At 48.1% G+C, this 21,760-nt stretch overlaps 5 non-coding genes across 5 annotated transcripts; 2 read left to right on the top strand and 3 right to left on the bottom strand.

Annotated features, from left to right (window-relative positions):
* The first annotated feature begins 5,067 nt into the window (after positions 1 to 5,067).
* On the top strand, positions 5,068 to 5,151 carry Trnal-uaa (transfer RNA leucine (anticodon UAA)). The gene has a single exon. It is a non-coding gene; the product is annotated as a tRNA-Leu (tRNA).
* A 5,229-nt stretch (positions 5,152 to 10,380) lies between these two features.
* Positions 10,381 to 10,452, bottom strand: Trnaa-ugc (transfer RNA alanine (anticodon UGC)). Its single transcript has one exon. It is a non-coding gene; the product is annotated as a tRNA-Ala (tRNA).
* A 777-nt stretch (positions 10,453 to 11,229) lies between these two features.
* Trnaq-cug (transfer RNA glutamine (anticodon CUG)) lies at positions 11,230 to 11,301 on the top strand. The gene has a single exon. It is a non-coding gene; the product is annotated as a tRNA-Gln (tRNA).
* Positions 11,302 to 11,839: 538 nt separating this feature from the next.
* Positions 11,840 to 11,919, bottom strand: Trnal-uag (transfer RNA leucine (anticodon UAG)). The gene has a single exon. It is a non-coding gene; the product is annotated as a tRNA-Leu (tRNA).
* Positions 11,920 to 19,688: 7,769 nt separating this feature from the next.
* Positions 19,689 to 19,760, bottom strand: Trnaa-ugc (transfer RNA alanine (anticodon UGC)). Its single transcript has one exon. It is a non-coding gene; the product is annotated as a tRNA-Ala (tRNA).
* Between the last annotated feature and the right edge of the window lie 2,000 nt (positions 19,761 to 21,760).

Below are 21,760 nucleotides of genomic sequence, written 5' to 3' on the forward strand. Positions count from 1 at the left end.
AGCCGCGGCGTTTTTCATCCGATCGAAATTTTACGTTCCGATTGAAAACGTTTACAAAAAATTACAAGCATTACGGAAGGTTTGTAATCGGCTAAAAGGAATCGCGTTACCTCGGTCCATTTCCTAAAGAACCATTTTCGAGTCGCGATACGAACCTGTCACGGCATTCCACGTACGATACGACATTCCCGGCGCGGAACTAAAACGATTTGCTGGTAGCTCAAATCGCGTGCATTTAGTATCCGTGATTTTTTCGCGATTTACGGATATATATACGGTACGTGTACGCATGAATACTTAATGCGACCGGGGCTAAAGGGAAGAGCAACGGATCATATCACTCGGCGGGTAACAGCGCCGGCGGAGCGCTCTTTTAAATGTGACGATGGTACCCATCAGCGAGCGAAACCTTTTTCTTTCACCGTTAATCCGAGGCGCGTATGGACATTTATACGAGCCCGTTATCGCGGCTAGGCCGCTCACGGTTCCTCTTAACACCTTTCATAGTTGGCATGCTCCTGCTCTTAAAGCGATTGCGAGTAAGTACTTTGTCTAACTGCGCTCGCAACAGGATATAAACGCGGAGATATCACCGTTGCAACCTTACTTTTGCGTCTCTTCCTCTCGTTGCTTGCCTTTTTGCGCGCCGCGGACCATTTACCGGTTTCATCGGGCAACGGTCGTTATCCTTTTATAGTTCCGTGCCGCATAATATTAATACAATATTAAACGGAGTCAAACGTACGCCTGTACGCCGTCGAAATGAAATTCTGTCCGTCAAGCGGCCGCGATCGCCGCCCCGCCGAACCCTCGCCAGCCGCTTCGCGAAAAGTTTATTTTCCACTCGAAGAGATAAATTAAATTTCAAACGGAAAGAAAAAAAAAAAAAAAAAAAAGAAAAAAAATCCGTACACCGGCTACCGTGGCACGTATCTTTCGATGAAAAAAGGGATTTTAATTACTTCTGTGTTGTTCTCGCTACGGACGGACCATCGAGTAATTCTAATTAAACGAGATATTTTCAGACGGGTGTACGATAAGTCGAAAACTCGAAGCTAGATCAAACGACGGTTATACCCGCTTGGCATCGATCGTTGAGAACTCGGTGCTATCTAATGGGAATTTTATTAAGGTGGAACGATCGCTATTACGTTGCAATCTTGTTCTCGTTGTTTCTCTCGGCGAGGAGAACGGAGAAAGAATCATTTTTCACCGATATCGAATTCTAAATCGGATACGTAACCGTGTCTCGAATCGTCCTCTCGTATCGTTCGGTTTTTTCGGCGGCCATTTTGTGCGTGCGCGTATCACGGGATACCTACTACGATCGAAACACCGGACTCGATCGTTTCGAACTCGTAAATTGTAATACGTTCTTTTACACGCGTTACGAAAACTATATCGGCGCAAACTGTGCAACGTTACTTTTTCTTTAACGCTGAACGTTTCATTATTCAAGACGACACAGGAAATCAATTACCATTTGAGCAATCTATCTACAAGCCCTGACAATGACACACGAAGAGAAAGGCTCTTTCCGCAGCAGTTCGCCGTGTACCTCTTCTCTGTCCGCGTACTCCTTTATTTGCCTCTGCTCCCTGGCGAGCGAGGGAAGAGAGTAACCCAGCCATAAATATCCTGTAGGGTAATTAACCCTTTGAGGACTTTGAAGCTCTGACGATTTTAATAATCTTAAAAGACACCGGGAGCCGTGATTAGTGTTCCTGTCGGCGGATGCAATCGACGGTACTCATCTCCTCGGATATTCCGTCGTCGATGCTCAGTTCGGTACGCGTGTATCACAAAGTTCCGTGTCCCGCCATTGTACATTATCATAAAAAATGTTGATACGCGAAACGCAACGGAAATTGAAACGACGCGGATCTTTACGTAACAATTCCTGATTACACGTTTAAGAATTTAATAAGAAAACATGCGAACGTAGAATTGACGAAAGTATCGAACACTTTCGTCAGTATTACCGATATGTTTGGAAATATATTAGTGGTCATTGTTAACTCACGTTGGTAGAATATGACTCGTGTTTCGATCGTGTTAGGCTAAAATTTCACATTATTCGGCACACTCACCGCTACATTCTGGTATAATGAATAAATACAGTCCCTCTGTCCTCCTCGTAATAATCGAATTTACTTGTAGAAAAATTATTAAACTCGTTACGAACCTTTCTCGTTTGTAAAAATACGTAACCACTGGCGTTCGTGGCATGCCGCAACCGCATCGAGAAATTTCGAAGATGGCGACGATGATCCGATTCCAGCCCACGTAACTTTTGCAACGAACGGTCCCCCACGTAGGTGTATGCCACTTTGAAGTATTGGCATAAAAGCAGTCCCGCGCGGTACACGACGAAAACAATGAGCGGTGAACATGAAACGACCCTTACTAGCCAATAACACACGTGGATTATTTCAAAAAGCTAATTTTTCTCTGTGACCGTATACAAAGTCAAAGGACTACACATCATTATAGCGCACCGTCCGTACTTTCTAGAAAACGGAACTCCCGTCGTACTTTTCCCGCCGTAGCCACCTACCAACGCACAGAGACAATACTATTCGTAATTTCAAAGCTACGGAAACGAAAAGACAAAAATGTACGATGATTAAAATTATTAGCTTCGTAGTTTCCATGATTTATTAGCATCGATACGTTATCGAGAGAAATTGATGCTTTGTAATCTATTAAATTACCGAGAAGCTTTTTATTCATCTACATAGGTCACGAGTACCTAATCACGACGGGGTACGTATTATCCAATAGTTGCATTCTGATCGTAACAACTTTGTAACAACGAACGATTCTCGATCGATGGTTAATTTTTGCGATCGTCGATCGATGTACGATGGAAGAAAATTCGAACGTACATCAATTGCCGATCGCGAGTGCGTTCCGTTGTATATTCTTGAAGAATCGACGCGGATAAAAAGTGTTTACAGATTGTGATAGCGTAAAAAATAAAACGGATAAAACCGTACAACGGGACGCTGTTCGTTTCGAGCGATAACCTAGTAGGTCGAAGACGATTACGTGTCGTTGATACTCATAATCAGTGTTTACAAACAAATTGCTCGACCAATCTTTGCGTACAAAGCCCTTCGTTCATTTTCTGGCGTTTGTAGTTTCTTATCCTTTGATTACTTCACGATAACCCAACCTGTCATTCGCAGATGCTTTCTTAGGAAAACATCTCACGTTCTGACCGCGACACGGGATCTATTTCCGTAGCGCACGTAAACACTCAGTTTCGAGGAAACGTTGAACGAATTCAGTCAATGCCCTACAACGAAAGACAAGCATCGAACATTATTATCGTTCGAAAAGAACATTTCGTCACGGTTCTCCGGAATTGGCCAACGCCGAGAATTTCTACTTGCGCGCGAGAATACGAAGCACACGATACGCGATTCGCGATCGAATTGTTTCCCAATCGTACGACTTTCAGCGACGATTGTATCCGTCCGAGTGATTTCGATGCGAAGTTTTTGTCCGGCCAGCTGTACGGTTTCGGATCTTTCGAAAAAAAAAAAAAAAAGAAAAAGAAAAAGTTTCACACGTGTTCACCTAAATTCAGAGGACAGCGAGGCATTCGGCATCTGTTTCAGGGGTGTCGAGTTTACGTTACGGAACACGTGTGTTTACCAAGGAATACGTCTCTTAACCGATCACTCGTACGTTTCTGTATCACCGAAGCGTTCAACGTCTCGATGAACTAGTAATACCGGGTCTCGTGCTGTTACCGCGGACGTGTTCTTGAAATACGTAATTCGTAAAACCGTACGGACGACAAGTTTCGTGCCTGGGTCTCGAAGACGAATTATTCCCGTCGAAGAACACGAACGTAAGTGGAAATTCGCGAGCGGCCGCGTCGGAAGCGAAGTCGAAAGTTTAGACCACTTAAAGTATCGAGTGCTCTCTCGAGAAGTTCTCTAAGTGACGGAGAGTGATTACGTTAATGACATGGCCGAGTACGCCTTAACGACGGGATAGGTGCAGACTGGTACGACATTCGTGGCACGCGATCCGGACATCAACAACGACATCAACCGTACCCTGTATAAATATACCAACAACACGGCTCGAACGATACGACTACTTTTCTCGGAGTTTCCCTTTTTTACGACACGTAGTGTAGCCCAGACGTACGATTCGGTTTTATTACGATACCGCCAACCTGTAACGTTCACGTCGCGCTGACTTATCGACTGTGCACCGCGCAGTCATATTGTGTACACAATGCAGGCTCGTTACATCGGCGAAGTACCGTGGATGATACGCGTGTAAATCTGCGGAACACAGTGTTAAGTGTTAAGGCGACTAATGGAAACGGGTCGTTGGACTTCCACGCGCGAAGACCTGGACGATTATCGGTCCACGTTGAAACCGTCGAACCTGCACACCGTTTCGGTAAGTGCCCCGAATCTGTATATTTATTTTAATCGTGATCCACCGAGAGGATCGTCCACGTAAAAGAAGCACGACGCACTCGCGCGACAGGAAACGCATGATTTACTTACGCGAGAGCAATCGAGTTTCACGAGTGCGCGGTATTTCCTTGAGCCGATCATTAGTCAACGCTGTGAAGGAGGCGGGTGAATAATCACTGTATTATTCAAATCGCCCTTCGTCTTATAGAACTTCTGTAATTTTTCTTCGATTTCGTACGGAGAAAAAGTTCGTTAGCTCTTCACGGCGAATTAACCCGTTATTGTGTAATTCGATGCGCTCGCGTCTATTAACGCGTGCATAATTCAACATACGTAGGCGAAAGGCATTTATTACCCCGCAACACGTATACGTTAACAAATTTTTTTTTCATCGAGATTCGCTGCGATACACTTGCGCGCAGCTTTATTTGAAACATTTTTAATTGCACGGTTCGATCGATCTTCGTACATTCCGAAACGATACGCTCGTATTTGTTTCGAATTGTAGATCGTAATTGCGTAGGATTAATTTTAATCGTATTGTTGTTTATATTTTGGAAGCGTCTAACGCTCGTCGAGGACCTTATCTACCATAAATAATACTAACTGTTTCAAGTAAGCTAGGTTGGCCGAGCGGTCTAAGGCGCCAGACTTAAGTTCTGGTTCCCGTATGGGAGCGTGGGTTCGAACCCCACACTTAGCAAATACTTTTTATTTTTGAATTTCATCGACCGATTCGATGTAACGATACCACCTACTCGTATCCGTGAACAAATTTCGATCGATTCAACGTTTCGACTAAAAAACGTAACAAATCGTTGCGTTCGAAAGAACACAAAACGTATTTAAGTTACAGCGACAATGTTTTCGTTAACGAGTCATTAATTAGAGGAATGGAAGCCGATTCGCAATTACGAAACATCTCTACGGGGAGATAAATGGTCCGGGCTTTCGTCGTAGTCGGATTCGAAGTGACTCTGGAGTCTCGGTAACTGATGGCGGCGATAATTGAGCCGAGTATAAATGACTTGATGAATAGTCATAGACAATTAGGGAGGCCGAGATAAGCCGGCGAGCTATGCGCGAGCAATTTTAGCCGGTTGATCCCGTTACACAGTGCCCGGCATGGTAAGCGTGTTCGCCTCGTCGTTGTATTTACATAACCGCGCGATCGAATCGTCGCAGGCGCATCGTAATCGTCGATATTTCCGCGTCGGTCGCGTTTCGCATTCGTAATTCGTGCTCGTTCGTACACGGCCGCGGAGACCTTACACGAGCACGAGGCCTCGCCCCGAACGGGGATAAAAAAAAACTTCGTAATGCCCTTTATCGACGTTTCCAAGTTTGACCAACAGTTTCGTACGAAATCGTCGTACCGGGAAGGAAAAAGAGCCGATTAAATCGGATTACCGAACCGAGCGGAGGCGAAAGGACGAGACACCGTCAGCCCTTTTCCCAGAAGACCAGGACTTGACACCGTAAAAGTGTCACGAGAGACCACCCTATATTCGGCTAGGGGAGTCCGATGTACTACCTACCGGTATCGCGAGAGAATGGGAAGCACCGAGAGTCGGACCCGTTGAAAAGCTTGTCACAACAATTTCGCTTGGCGAGGAGAAAAAAAAAAAAGAAAAAAAAAGGAAGAAAAAAAAAAGCGCAACTCGAGCGTCGGTGCCACAATAAACCCGGGGTACACTTGTAATTTCATTCCGTCGCATCTGTTGTCATTCTCACGTTACCCGCCCGAGCGTCTCTCGACTTTCTTCGTTTCGTTGGTGGGGCGTAGGGTCACCGGGTGGGGGAACCACGAGAGGTAGTCGCGTTGAAAAAAAATCAGACGCGCGTATTTCGAGCAACCCTTGCGCGAACGTTGTACAATGGAGCAGGGAATCTCCCCCTGCAGCCAAGGGGTGCCGTTCCTGTCGATACTGTGGTCGACGTATAAAAGATCCGTTATGGAGAAAGAAAAAAAAGAAGGGGGAATAGAAGTAGCGGGGGGCAGCATAGGTGTCCGAGAGTCGGTATACTTTGCGTTACTCTATTTTTGTATTTCTTTTTTTTTTTTGCGCTTAGATATATTTTTCTTCCGTCGTGATCTCGACGCAATATCGCGTTACGTAATGTTGGTTATTCGAGCTCGAGGACGTCGCTTATCAATCGCTCGGCGAAATCACCGGGGTCGTTCGTTGTATCGTTTCCCGACGGTTCGTTCCGCGGTTTGATAATTCGATTTCGGGAGCCGGAGCGTGAAAAAAGTAAGAACGAACGAAATTGGAAAACAAGTCCGGTGAAAACGTCTCCCCGCGAGACGAGCGGTCCCTCGCCAGATCCGAAAGGGAAATCGTATTTATAATGCTTACGCATTTCAGGGCCGACGTCCCGTGAAATCGCGTTACGCGAACTCGTAATATTAAATTCGTCTCTGTCTTACCGGGCTATCGCCCCGCGTTATCGTCACCCTGATCGAGCCCTAAGAACCCGATTTCTCGTAACGTTCAACCGGTCCTCTTTCATCGCGAAAACGGTCCTCGTCGTTTCAATCGTGTCGATTCGATGGTAGCTGGAACTTCGATGAAAATTTTTGCTCCCGATCTCGAGATCTCGATACTCGAAAACCTTGGTATCTAACTCGCGAGCGAGCGTAACGACCGAAAGCTTGTAAATTGTAAATCGAGTGTCAAGCCCGAGTGTAGGCTGCTCGGGACAATTTCGAGATATCAGGAAGATGAGGCGAAAAATGAATGAACCGTAAACCATAAATAACGATTCTCAGCGGACAGGGTCGCGGGCGCGTACACGGTCAGACAATGGATGACAAATTGCGCGAAAGCAAAACAAACGGAGGACTGGATTGAGCTGGCTGGTCGATTCGGTGGCTTTCCCATTGTCGTCGATATAGTCGGGGCCGGGACATAATCTCTCTCTCGTGGTGCACGGGGCCAAGAAAAATGGACTTTTTTTTTTCGCGATTCCTTGGAACGAATTCGTTCCGCGAGCATCCCCGCGGTGTGTACGCGCGCATGTTCACGTGGACCGTTGCGATAATCCGAGACCCGCGGTCTCGTCGTTCCCGCGGCGGGTTTCTTAAAGGTTGTAGAAAGCTACCGCGAGTGCCACGGAGCTCGATCTCCGGCGTAAGGTTATCAGAAGCTACGTAAACGTAAAAAGAGAGGTGGCGAGGCACGGTCGCGAGGGGGCAAAGGGTACGCGCTTTGTATAGAAGGGAAGATCGGATCGTGGCCGCGTTAAAAAAGAAGAAAGAACAAGTCTTAAGAGCAGGACGCCACGGCAATCGTAAATGTTTAATATCGTGATTAAAGGCGCTGGCGCCTCTCATTATTATTTCAGTCTGGAGGACATTTCGCCCGGTCTTCTCCGTCCCCGTGCCCCCTCTCCCGCGTCACCGCGTTTCTTTTCAATTCTCACTTTCCTTCGTCGGCTTAAAAATCCTCCGTGAAAATTAGCCGCCTAAATATTTAAAGCTCCCCTTCCGCGCTGCCCCGTTGTCGGTAACAGTGCGCGCGGAATCCTTGGCTGGGAACGCGGAGAGGGAGGGAAAAATATAAAAAAGAAAAAGGAGGAGAGAAACAAAATAAAAAGAAAAAAAAAGAGACGAGAAGAGAGAGAGAGAGGGAGAGAGAGAAAATGGAAAAAGAAGAGCACGAACACAAAAACTGTCTGCGGGCCGCGTCATTGTTCCGGGCATGGAGACAGGCGTGATCTCTTCCATCTGATGGATTTCTGCTGCAGTCACCTCTAACCACCTCGCTCGTCACTTCCCGTTGCGCTTCGTACCATTGGACACCCGACTGACTTTTTGTTTTAAATCCTTTTCCTCTCTCGTCCTCGGTATTCAGCCACGGTTCGCGCGGCATGGCGCGGCATGGCGCGTCGCGTTCTCTCGTCACCCTTCTACGCCGTGAACACAGAGACCTCGGGGCGCGAGAGCATCGAATTAACGCGTAATTTCTTCGAGGAGACTTATCACGCGAAGTGAAGCCCGACGTGACGCGTAATTCACCGCGGCGCCGGATTCAGAACGAACTTACGAGAACGGGAGATCTTCCGGCATTGTCGCAACGACCGACCTACCCCGCGACATCGAGGGTCGCGAAACAAACGACTACGAGGATACGCGGACGAGTCGCGATCGGACATTAAGATTCAACCGGAAGCTTCGTTCGACGCGCCGACGAGAGATCCAACCCCCTGACGAGGCTTTTACAACGGAATCGTGAGCGCTCGGACAACGATACTCGCGCGTAAGATTCGCCCGAGGGTGGCAAAATGGTGACACGCTCCAGTGGTGACCCTATCCGTGGGTCAGAACTCGATATCTATGCGACGAGATTTTTTTTTCTTCTTCTTCTTCTTTTTCTTTTTTTACGTTGTTTTCACGTAGTTACGCAGCTTTCGGGGACGGAATAAAATAGATACGGGATTGCCGGACAGAATATTATAACGGTCGGTTGACAGGGGGACGAGATACGCTACGAGGCTTCCCTTTCGATGGAATACTCGGAATACCGACCGAGTACGTTTCGACGGGCTCTATTAGATTTCAAAGGCTCCGAATCCGCTACGATCCGAAGGGCGTGCACGCCGCTCTCTAATTTTCTCGCGAATTCCGTCCACGAAACGGAACGCGTTCAGGTCGCGGTGTGTTCCTTATTCACCGCGATGACGCGTTATCCGGCGAGAAATCGAATCACGTAACACCGGTACGGGACTGGTTGATACAGCGATCGTCCATCGCGAGATAACAAGAGTTTCCCAACCGGCGGGAACAATGGAAAGGAGACTGCTCTCCGTCGATCCGCGAGTATCGTTTTTTTTATTTTCTTTTTTCTTTTTTTTTTCTTCTTTCGCGATCGACCGTGTCTTTCCCTCGTTCCGCGGCGACTGCGACATTAAACGGTCACGTTTACCTCCGATCGATCAAGGTCTTTGTCCACATCGGCGTGTTTCTTGCATCGTACAACTCATCGGCGCTCTATTACGTTAGGCCCGAGCTATGTTCTGCCTTACTGCGTCGTTTCACCGCGATGATTAATTCTCCCCGCGGTACGGCGCGGCGCGGTGCGCGCATACCCCGCGGGAGAAAGAACACGAACCAGAGAGAGAAAGAGAAAAAAGGAGAAAAAAGGAAGAGAAAGAAGAGAGCAAGAGAGAGAGAGAGAGAGAGAGAGAGAAAAAAAAGACCCTGTCACAGTATATTTCGCGCGATTATTCTCTCCGCGTTCCGTTGCGAATAGATACGAGGTATCTCTCTGGCCGCGCGATGAGCACGGCAATTCAAACGATACCATCTTTCTCCCGCGACGACGGGGCCGCTTTTCACTCGGATATACGAAACTTTTTGCATATGACGAATCGGGGACTATTACCATTCAATCTCTCTCTGCTTGGCTTCGTTTGCATCCTATCATCTCCCCCGTGTGTCTCGCTTTACATACGGCCACGGCCATCGGTCGACACCGCTGAATACGCGCGGTGCGTTGACTTCCATATTCTTCTTTTTTTTTGTTTCTTTCTTTTTTTCTCTCTCTCTCTCTCTCTCCTCTTCCTTCACTTCTGCCAATCGTTGTACCAGCGATTGCTGGACACTCAACCGCGTTGATAATCGACGAGCACGTGTCCGTAATATCGCTGTCGTCGAGTCCACCACGTGCAACGCTTAAGTGCGCAGTTCGCGCGCTTTTAGACGAGCACAATGCAGAGACACCTGGACAACGCGCGTACGTGTACATACGTGTGTATATACGCGTGTGTGCGTGTGTACACGTACACGGATGCCACGATATTGTCCCGTACGCGAGATAATACAAAGTAAAGTTCGTAATTTTCGCCTACGTCGCGCGTTCGATGCCGATACGACGAAATAAATGGTTTCGGAGAAAGAAAGGAAAAACAAAAAAGGAAAAGATATATTTGGAGATGCCGGGGATCGAACCCGGGACCTTTCACATGCAAAGCGAACGCTCTACCACTAAGCTACATCCCCGTTTTTTAATTCGCGCTTACAAATCAAGGGCCATGTACCGTCTCGCGTTATTGATTTTTCATCGTTTGTTTTCCATTCGTTTCGAGTGTTATTAATCGCGCGCGTCGCGTTTTAATCGAACTATCGAATAAATTTCACCCCTTTTTTCCAGCGATTCTGTAAATACTTCGAAACCTCTCGCGACGTAGTAATTGTTTCACGAGCCTTGTTTTCGTTTTACGACCAAATTTAATCAACATTTTTTAAAAATTATCTTTTTTTATATTCTGTCGATTTAACGCTAGAATTACGAATTCTTATCTGGTTCGGTTACGTCATCGATGTGACTTGCGATCTCGTTTCGTCTACATTGTCGTAGTCGTAGCATTCGACGTTTACTCTTGACAATAGAACTTTGCGTTGATTTTTATCGAGTACCGAAGTAGGTCCCATGGTGCAATGTACTAGTTCGAAGTTAGTACTTTGAATTTTAACCACCTGTCCGTATACATCGATACGGAACTTTGTTCGCGAACCGTAATCGAGGATCGTGTCGAGTTAATTAAGAATCCGATTTGTTCGATCGATATTTCGTAACGATACCATGGTTTTCGTACTCCGACGACTCGACTCTGTACGTAAAAGTGTACGTACGGTTGCGCTACTCGGTGGTCTCACTTACGCTTGTGCGTTTGACATAATTTACGATCTCGTTCGACTTACCTCGTTGCACACGCAACATCGTTGTTTATTTTTGAAAAATAGTCTTCACATTCGTGTTTACCAGGTAATCTCGAAGGTTCCATGGTGTAATGGTTAGCACTCTGGACTCTGAATCCAGCGATCCGAGTTCAAATCTCGGTGGGACCTTGTGTTTTTTGAACCTCGTTCCGCAACATTTTTAAACGTTTCCCTCAACGCCAACCGAACTTGTTCCAATTTTTTTTTACAGACTCGTAATTGTACAAACGAATTGCGCATGAGACAAATTTTTATTGAATCGACAAAACACGATACACACAGAGAGTTACAATTGATACAGAATTCGTACGATGTAAATTACAAATTACAATTTTACACGTACTTACACCTACGCTTACACGTTAAATTACATCCTATTGCATTGCGAGCATTGCGTTCGTCGGTATTTCTTACCACGTTTTAAAACGTGCGAATACCTTCGACGTACCGTCGTTTCAAACATTCACCTTAAACGATTAAACGTTTCGAACATCGAGTTACAACTAATTCTAATTCGCGAATAGAAAATATTTACGCGAAATCGGATACCCGGAAAGTGTTCCATACACGAGAGAAATATTCCGAGCATCGAATCTCTCTTTGGACCATCCGCTGGACACATCGTCGATTAAGACCGATCGGAAACAAAAGAAAGAAAAAAAGAATTTGACAGCGGTGGGATTCGAACCCACGCCCTTACGGACTGGTGCCTAAAACCAGCGCCTTAGACCGCTCGGCCACGCTGCCTTCGGAAAGCTGTCGCTCTAACTGTGCATAAAACTAGTTTGCCACTATATATATTGGACAACGTCGTTTCCCTGGACAAATACGCGAACCTATCCCGTTGCTTCGCGTCCAATCCGCGCGTGTTACGATACACGTTACATCGACGCAGCGATTCCACGCGTATACGTAGAGATACCATTTCTAAAGCGAGGTTTACGTAACGCGTCGCGCGTAGAAGCAAAACACGCGCCACCTATTTTCGCCGCGGGTTACGCAACGAGCGAGAAGTCGCTTCTCGTCGAGATACGACGAAATCGTAGGTGTCGTTAACGTCACGGAAACGTAACGGAGGAGTATTTTTACGATCGATTTCGTCGCTCGTTTCTCGCCCGGTAGTCGCTACCTTTTTTCCCTCTCGAAACGCGTATTACACGTTCGGTTTGCCCGACGGGGCGGAGGAGGGGAAAGAGAAAGAGAAAAAGAGAAAAAAAAAAAGAAAGCAACGAAATTACCCGCGGCGTGGTACGCGCATCCCGCGCGGACGTACATCATTACGGTCGCGAATCTCTTCCGTTTTATTTTCCCTTCCCGGTAGCAGCGCGGCGCGCGATAACATCTCAATATAAAAATTCATGCTCATAACGCGACTCCGGGAGTGTCTTCTTATTTTCGTTTGCCTTTTTTCTCCTCTTCTTATCAAGTCCCCGGGGGGAGACGAGCGTAAAACCAACGTCGGCGAGCGCACGAGCGAGCGAGCGAGAGAAAGGAACGCCGACCGTGCCGAAACGACCGCGGACAGATCGATAAATTCGCGTGAATATTCGTATAGCTGATAAGCCGGCGAGATAAGCCGAAATCGGTCTTGCGAGCTTGGATCCCCTCGTTACCGCGAACGGTGGAGATACGCCGACGGTGGAAAATAGAAGATAAATTTCACTCTTTCGTATTCTTTACACCGATGGTTTACAACCTCGTCTCCTCCCGCGTCGAAGATTTTCATTTTGTTTTTCCAGCGCGTTTATCGACCGACCGGTCGAGTCGCGAGGGGCAATTTTATCGGGCGGCTCCGTCGTAGCTCGCGGCCGATAGCACCGTTCCCGCGTCAGAAATTGACCGGGGTCCTGTAAACTGAAACGGTACAGGGGAAAGGGGAACCGTTCCTACCGATACAACCGACCCGGACTCGATCCAAACCGAGAGAAACGAAGGTTAAAAAAGAACCTTCGATTTTCACCGTTCGACACCTTCTTTCGCTCTTTGTTTACCTTTCGTTGAATCGTCCACTTCGCGACGAGGCACAGAGATGCGACAGAGCGATACGCGACCGTGGAGTTCGCAACTCTAATCGTAACTCCAAACGACCCGTCTAATCGTAGAAATAAACAATTATCCAGAACCCTATGGTCAACTTCTCCCGCGTGGACGCTAGGTAGAGGCTCTACCAGTCACGCGGACGTTGTAAATATTTCGCGAACGATATTGTTTCCGTTTACTCGTCCCCGTGAAGCGTCGCGACGAGCAGTGTACCTGTTTAGCATCGCGTTTAGCAGAATCACGCCGCCACTTCAGCCTAATACTCGTGGCTGTCGCGGTAAATGATGGATCGTTAGCCGTTGGCCGTAGCCCCCGCGTAGATGATCCCGATGACTTGCACCGACTGAATTACGTCCCGCATGTTGCATATCATAGAGAAAATCCTTGCGCGTATATCACCGAGTGACGGTGTACCCGAGGGCGGCCAGACCGGTCGTTCGTCCTACGGATTTCGCGTGGAATAAACCGCTAGAAGCCAATTGGGGGATGATAAATCTATTATTTTCGGCGAATCATCGAGCGACGTTGGCTCCCGGCGTAACCGAGGGAAAAGCTGGATGATACACTCCGTGGGCGTACAGGTGCCCGGTTCGTGACTTCCGGCTCGTGTGACGGCCGACGCAAAATCATCGCGAGCGGGCAATTAACCGGATGATACACTCCGGTTCGATGAAGCCCGCGCCGGGCACGATCCTCGAACGAAATTGAAATCGTTAAACGCGTTCGTGACGATGCGCGATCCATCGCTGGATCGAAACATTTTTCAACGACAAACCGCGTGGAACGATTTCGGAACAAGGTAGATTTTAGTCTAATTGTACCGTTTCAGGTGTTAAGTTATCTCGTTAATTCTAAATTAATATTTATTCTATTCTAAATCAAGTAGGCCTGTCAGACACTCGTGGAACGTATTCCGTGTTTACGCACGGATAGCGAACCAATTACGATAACGTGCGATAATATTATTAAGTGTGCGAATTTTTCAAACTTCATTCTTCCCGGTGCAGTATATTCGGGTAAATGAATCGCTTAAAATGCTCGTCTCGTTCGTTTCGCGTACGCGGTTACTATTCTATTCGTCGAATAAAATTTCTCCGGTGGAAACGATCCATCGAATGGTTCGCGCGAGACGATGCGAGTCGAACGATCGAACAACGATCCCATCGCGAACCGTTTGACAACCGAGACGACGCTGAGCGATGTCGGTGGCGATAATGGGCGGCGGTCGGAAAACGCAACGGCTCGCATAACCCGCGGTTTCTCGAAATGGCTTGTTAACGGAAACGCTAATGGGGGGCTTTCGCCTATTTTCGTGAAGCCGTTGGTTATCCGATGGACACAATGTGCCCGCCATTAACGGAACACTCGACGGGTACGTATCGGGCATCGATCATTGCCAGCGAGTGGGTATCGCGGGTATTTCGGTAACGGTCTATCGCGGTAATAATCATCGACACGTGTAATAATCGTGTTTAATGGCAATCGACGAGGGCCAGGAAACGCGCGTTTTAACGTCGGGTTCGCGCGGTTGCGCTCGAGCCAACGATATCCGGCGTAACGAACGTATTTCCGCGCGCGGGTGTCGCGCGGGTATCGGTTGCGCGTGCTTCGAATCGGGACGACTCTGCGTCGAACCCGCAGCCGAACGCGCTTGCACGCGCCATTGCGCGTTCTCGGTGAATATCTTCTTCGAACGAAGCTCCTTCGTCTGAACGAGCCCGCGCGACGAGCAACGTCGTTGCGAAATTGCACCCGGACGGACTCGGCCGCGCGTTTTCTCCGCGGTCGAGCGATCACTGCAATCGCCATCGCGCGTACCGCTCGCGTTTACCCGAAACACGAGGCGTTACAACAGGGGCTTGAATATTTTCGCGTAACTGACCTCCGGCGATTCCCGGATGCACGTTGATGAACTGTCTATATGCACTTGGTTGCACCGGTTCCGTGTACGAGGCCGCGCACCGCTCCTCGGGTAACCTGTGGAAACACACAACGTTACAACGCCCTCAAATATTTGCTCCTTTCCGAATCGAATTACAACGTTTCAGTTCGTCTCTGTCCCGTTCTCGTCCGTTAACTCGCGAACGATCGTTCGCCCTTTATCGCGGAGACGGAGATATCGTTTCTTGGCTAACGGGGCGGGGTAATTAAAACGCGCATATCGGAACGAGGAACGTCGGTTCGATCTCGTCGCTCGATTCATAATTAACCATCGGAGGGTGGCGCCCGTTTAATATCGAACAGCGAGACGAAACGAAGCGTCCCTTCGCGGCTGGCTGGCCGGGCTTCCCGGGCTTGCCAGGCTTGCCGGATTTTCGGAAAAAACCCGCTTTTCGACGGAACACCGCCGCGTACGCGTATTTTCCACCGGACGAACGGCGATTTTTAATTAAAACGAATCGCATTATAAGTGGTCCGGTGTATTCCCGTGCCGGTCGCGTCGATATTTCGAGGCTGGTTTACCCGCTAATAATTCCAAGCGGCGCGTACGTACCGCGTCGCCGCGCGACCGGAAAAAGTTCTCGATTACCGGGGCCCGGATTATCGATGGATTTGTGCCGAGCAATTTGTACGCAGGGCGTGTACGCGCGCGGTGACCAACGCCGGTAGATGGGATATTTTTCAGTCGAGTTCACCCCGGTTGCTCGAGGCTAGACATCGAGAGAGCTCCGCGACGCGGATTGCTACGGAGCACGGGCGCGGAACAGTAATTGAGAGTAATTTTGCAAGACCAATTTGCGCGGAAATTTTCCACCAAAAAATTTCGACCGGGGAACCCTCCCGAACGGGATCGCGAAACGATGGAAGAACTCACCCTCCCCCCGCCCGACCCTTTGCTCTTATCTCTCTCGCGATCCCTCGTGAAACCGGTATTCACCTGCATCATCGGACAAACCTCGTTTTCCCCGATGTAATTCTATTTTCACGCAGTCCCGACGATCGTATGACTCGATTTTTTTCACAATTTCGACCGCCAGGGAGGGGATGGAGGCGGTACCGGGATGGGCGGAGGGGAATTTCAATTAAATTACTCGCCGGTCTCTATTTCTCCTTCGTGCGTATCCCGCGCACCGGAGGGGATTGGGGGAGAAAAAAGAAAAAAACGAAAAAAATAAATAACACGTTCCCCGATTGCGCCCGCGTCCATCGGACGCGACCGGTGACGAAGTTTTCGTCGTTTGCTTTTAATGGCCGCGCGTCCTTTCGACGCGCTCTCCGCGAGATTGCCGATGATTAATCAGTCCTGGCAGCCCCATTTTTAGGCACGGAGCACGCGACGACGATTACCCCCCTAAGCGAGAGGCATCGTTCCCGTTACAAATTTTTTTTTTCCCTCTTCTTTTTTTTTTTTTTAATTCGCCCTCCCGACGAATCGCCTCGAAACGCCCGATTACCGGTCGATGGCTTTCGTCGCGGACAGAGCCGGAATTCGTTCCAACGAAGGGACGATTATTCTTTTTCTCGCTCCCGGTCGAATGTAATCGCGAAATTGGGAAACGAACGCGAGCGAGAATTGTGAGCGCGCAGAGGATACTGGAAGAAAAAGGACTCGAGATGTCGAGTGGGAGCAAACATTGTTCGATCGTACGCAATCGCGAAATTTGGAAATCGAAATGAGTAATTTGGTTTCAGAATCTTGGAGATTTGTAGGAAATAAAAATGTGGGATAGAATCTAATCGCGTAATTTGGAAACGAAACACCAGGACTAGAATTACGTGTGTGTACATAATGGTGAAAGAAAAAAGATTCGAGATTTCGAGGTATTGTTCGTTTGTAATAATACCGAGAGGAAAAATGTCTAATCTCGGTAGATTCTACGATCGATTCGATGCGAAATGAACGTCAGTTGCTCACGAACCTTCGATATCGCCTACTGGCAACAACACGTTGCACGTATCGGTTCGAGATTGTCGACACGAGACCACCGCTACAATGTTTACTTCGCTGACGCGAACGTAACACAAATCTTCGGTATCCGTATAGCCTCGAGCGCGATAAGCGTTACTCTCGTGATATAGAGATGGATCTCGTCCTGTGTGGTCGTTTAAAAACAATTACTCGTCGTTGACAGATAACGCGTCGGATATACGACGAACAGGAGACGCGTGTTGGGCGATACGAGAGACGGAAGGAGTGTTTGAACGCGTAAGGCGGTCCATGATCCATAGCCGCGAGATGTTCACCGATAGGAAAAGAAGACACATCGAGCGTGCACCGTGACGAGAAAGTTCTACATCGTCGATGAAACGCGTAATCTTTCGTATCGTTGATCTCGTGTCGACAACCCGCGTTGATCTACTTTCAACCGACCAATTCCTCTTCGTGTTCGATCCAACACCTAACGCTCGGATCGTTCGAACCCTCGGTGAATGCCGATTACCGTCGATAAAAGAAGCAATATTCGGTAAGTCGACAAAGATCCTCCGAGGTGTTCGTAGATATCAAAAATTACTTTTACTCGAAAAAAAAAAATCGATCGTTGTACCCGCGTCGATCGAACATGAGTTCGTTTCTCCGTTAGTCTCGACGAGCCTCGAAAACTCGTACCCCCGTTTCGTTCAGCCACCTGTACGAACGAGGCTTGCACCGTCTAAACGACAAATTACGCTCCGCGTACAGATACGATAAATCGAAATCGTCCAGAAAGCGATCTCCCTTAACGGGTGGTCACGCGAATGAAAATGTGAAACTTATTACCTGGTGAACGCGAACGCGACGCTGCGTAGCCTCTCGGCGCGGGTTGACGCCGTGGGAATCCCTGGAGAATTGACGTATGACGTAATACCGTAAGGTACGGCTGGTGGAACCCTCTTCTCCCTGTCCTTCCACTCTCAACGAACCCTCCGACGCAACCCCCTTGCTCGCCACCTCCGCGGCGTCCGTCCTCTCTCTCTCTCTCTCTCTGTATGGCACAACGGCGCGATGCACGCGGGGACAATGGCGCGGCAGTGGCTACGAGAAGGGCTCTGATTTTCTCCCTCGGTGCATCAACGATAAATGCATTTAGCCCGAGAGAACTGCATAGCTTGCGCGCAACGTGTTCTCGGTTCGTCCCGCCTGCGCGGTTTTCACGCAGAGAACGCCGCGCGGGCCGTACCGCGCGGGGCGTTCCTTCGTAGGCCGATTTCGGGCGGGCAAAGTGAATTATCAACCAACGCGAACGGTGTTATTACGCTGCAGTTAACACGAGCCCGCGAAGTTATGCGCTATTTATTTCGTTGGACGATTCGTTCGTCTCGGAGACGGAGCGCTGGCAAAACGGGGAGTCGGACGGGCATGCGAACAAGCAACGCCAGCAACCCCTTCGGGGCGTGTTACGCACGCTCGATCGGCGCTCATTCTGCACCGTCCTCCTACCCTCGTGCACCCCTACGATCCTCCGCCCTCCAACCCCTCCAACCCCTCCACCCCCTCCGCCGACCCCCCTCACGGGCCAACGATGTTTCTACCGAGCGAGTTAACGCGGTGTTCGGAACCGACCGTTCTGAATGATTTGCTCACGGTATTTAATTTAGCTCCAGAGAGAGAGAGAGAGAGATAGATAGATAGACATGGAGGAGAAAAAGAGAGACAAAAAGGAATTCCGTTCCTTTTCCACAGGTATATCGTCCACGTACGCGCACCAGAAGCGAATAATTAAAATTTAACCGTAACGAAGCACCTGACCCCGACGACGAGCTTCGCAATTTTCTCCCGAGCGTTCGTTCGCGTTTTCCTCGAAATCTTAAAAATGCTTCTGTCAACGCGACAGACATTGCGTTGTTTCGCGCACCGACGCGACGCAACGCGACGCGAAACGCCGTCACCGTGCCCGGGTCCACGATGTTGAATAGAATCGCCGCGCATTGTTGGAAAATTAAATACGGAAACCTTAATAAAATCTTGGCGAATTCCGCGATTTTCTGGCTTCGCGAAACGTAAAATAACCGTCCGGTCGATGGACGGCGGTTGCGGGGTTTCTCGGGTAGGAAAGAAAAAAAGAAAGAGGGAAAAAGGGAAAAGAAAGTAGGAAAGGAAAAAGAGCAACGAAGGAGGGGAAAAGTTCCGATTGCTGGAACCGGACTGCCCCAAGCCCGAGGGGAATCGATGATTATATGTATATTCTTTAGCTTCCTGTTATTTCAATTTACGCGAGGAGTTCTTTTTACACGAGTATCGGATTCCGCTACATCGAACGTCTTTGCTCCTCTTTTAACGATTTATCGCCGATTCGCGCGGTACCGTGCGAAAAGTATCGATTATTCTTTTTCTTCTTTCTTTTGAACGCGATACACGTGCTCGTTCTTACGGTACGTACGTTTCACCGATACGATACCGATTAACGGGAAACGCTTTAAGCGAATCGAGTGTAACTTTCAACGGAACGCGTAATTCGATACGCAAAATAATTTTCAACGCGTGAAATCACGATGCGCGATACGTCGATTCGGAGCTAAGACGAAGCCGAGGAAGAAAAATTGAACAAAAAAGAATTTGGAGATGCCGGGGATCGAACCCGGGGCCTTTCACATGCAAAGCGAACGCTCTACCACTGAGCTACATCCCCACGATGTAAAGTAAGAGACTATCGGAGGTATAGTGTCGCTCGAATCTACGGAAAAAAAACATTCTTCGAACAATTAATATCCATTTATTCAAAAAATTACATCAAATCGACGCGATGATTAATATTATAGCCGAAGGAATACGAATCGACGCGTACGTCGCGAGTATAAATTACATTAAGAATTAATCGCGTTCGGTAATTAGTATTTATTGAATCGCGATCGACGAAGATGTTTGGATAGATTATCGTGGAAACACGATTAGATTCGTGCACGATAAGTGTACGTATCGCTCAATTAGAAAACACGCGACTCCGTTTCGAGCGCGTGCTCGTACACGCTGCTGCGAGCGTCGGAGCTCGAAGACGATGATATCGATTCCGCGACAATTATCTTGAGACGCGTAACGTGTAATTTGTATCGTGTCGTCGCGTTGCCCGTATAAAGACCTGTTACACGAATTACGAGTGGTCCGTAGGTAAAATCGATAGTCATCTATCGCAATTGCGGAGCATTACCGCTATGCATCCACGTGGGGTTGGAGTACGTGCCGAAGAATTACGAGGGTGGCTAAAAGTCACCCCCCGTCGCGTGACTTATGCACCGCCGTTCTCTAATGAAGATCTATCGCCCGGTGCAGCGTCACTTTTATCCTTTGCACGCGTTGCGCGGCTTTTTTTCGCGTCTCTTTTCGTCTCGAAAAGTGTCCGACACGGAACTATAATTGTACGCAACACGCTCCTGAGTCAACGACATTGCGTTAAAGTTCTCTTCGGCGAAGCTTGGTCGTGTTTCGTGTACGGGGAGGACTCGAGTACACCTTTTGACTCGAGAAAAACACGGCGCAATTATATCTCTCTCTCGTACAATTTTTCCTCGCGTGGAACCAAAGGATCGCTGGGTTGCTAAAAGTAAACAATTCGGAGAAACTTTCCCGTGGAAAGAAAGAAAGAAGAATTTTTTCTGAAAAATTCTTTTACTAAGAAGAACAATTTTCCGAGTTCGCGAGCGTTCTCCGAAAATCGATTTTGAGTAACTAGTTGCTCGAATAATGACAGACGCGTTTTCGTGCAACAGTAACCGTGGTAAACGTTCGCGTAGCGGTCTTCCAATACGGAGTCATTACGAGTTAAACAGTAAAAGCGAAAGTAACCGGTCTCAGTGCTTTCCAAAGGCCAAGATGTTTACGCGCGCGATACAGAACGTAGCCTCGCGATAAATCACGGCGATTCCACGAAGAAGAAAGATGAAGGAAGGGTTTCGAACGCGCGAAACTGAGTCGTTTTATCGGCGAGGGTACTCGGTGCCCGCGACGATTCATTACGTGTTAATACATTCTTAATTATGTCCGTAGCGGTGCTGTTAAACCAGTCTGTAACTCGAGACGCGCTCCGAGCGACCGGTGTGCACCATAACGATTGCATTATGCGTTTTTTAACCGTCGCGTAGATGTACGTTTAAACGTAACACCGTGGTAAATTGTAAATTAGAGAGCCGTGGTTCGTTGACCGTGGACACACAATTTGCGATTATTTCTTTTTTTTTTTCAAGAACGATCCCGAGTGGCTCCGATACGGGTAAAAAAATACGACGGTTCGCCTCGTATGGACATAGGTCTACGAAATAATGGAATTGATCGATCATCGATGGCTCCTGTGCAATATTTTCGTCGGTAGAGTCAATATTTTACGATAACGCGGGAACTCGCAATTCGATATCCCCCTTTTAAATTTTCTGTATGCCTAAAAACTTGATAAATCGTAACCCGATACGCGTAACGCGATATTTTCGAGGCGGACGAATAAGAACGGGTATTCTTATCGTATAAATCCGAGTATCTCCCTCTTTGGAAGACCAAAGGCAAACAGTAACGTGAGAATGATAGCGCAGTGTTTTAAAACAATATGCCCGGGCGAATCTTGAAAACACGAGGAATCTTGGAAGCTCGTTCGCTCAGTAGGTATACCTGTTACAAAAACGTTGAGAACGTTCCCGCCGTTGT

Source organism: Ptiloglossa arizonensis, chromosome 9, assembly GCF_051014685.1.
Source record: "Ptiloglossa arizonensis isolate GNS036 chromosome 9, iyPtiAriz1_principal, whole genome shotgun sequence".
Lineage (NCBI taxonomy): Eukaryota > Metazoa > Arthropoda > Insecta > Hymenoptera > Colletidae > Ptiloglossa > Ptiloglossa arizonensis.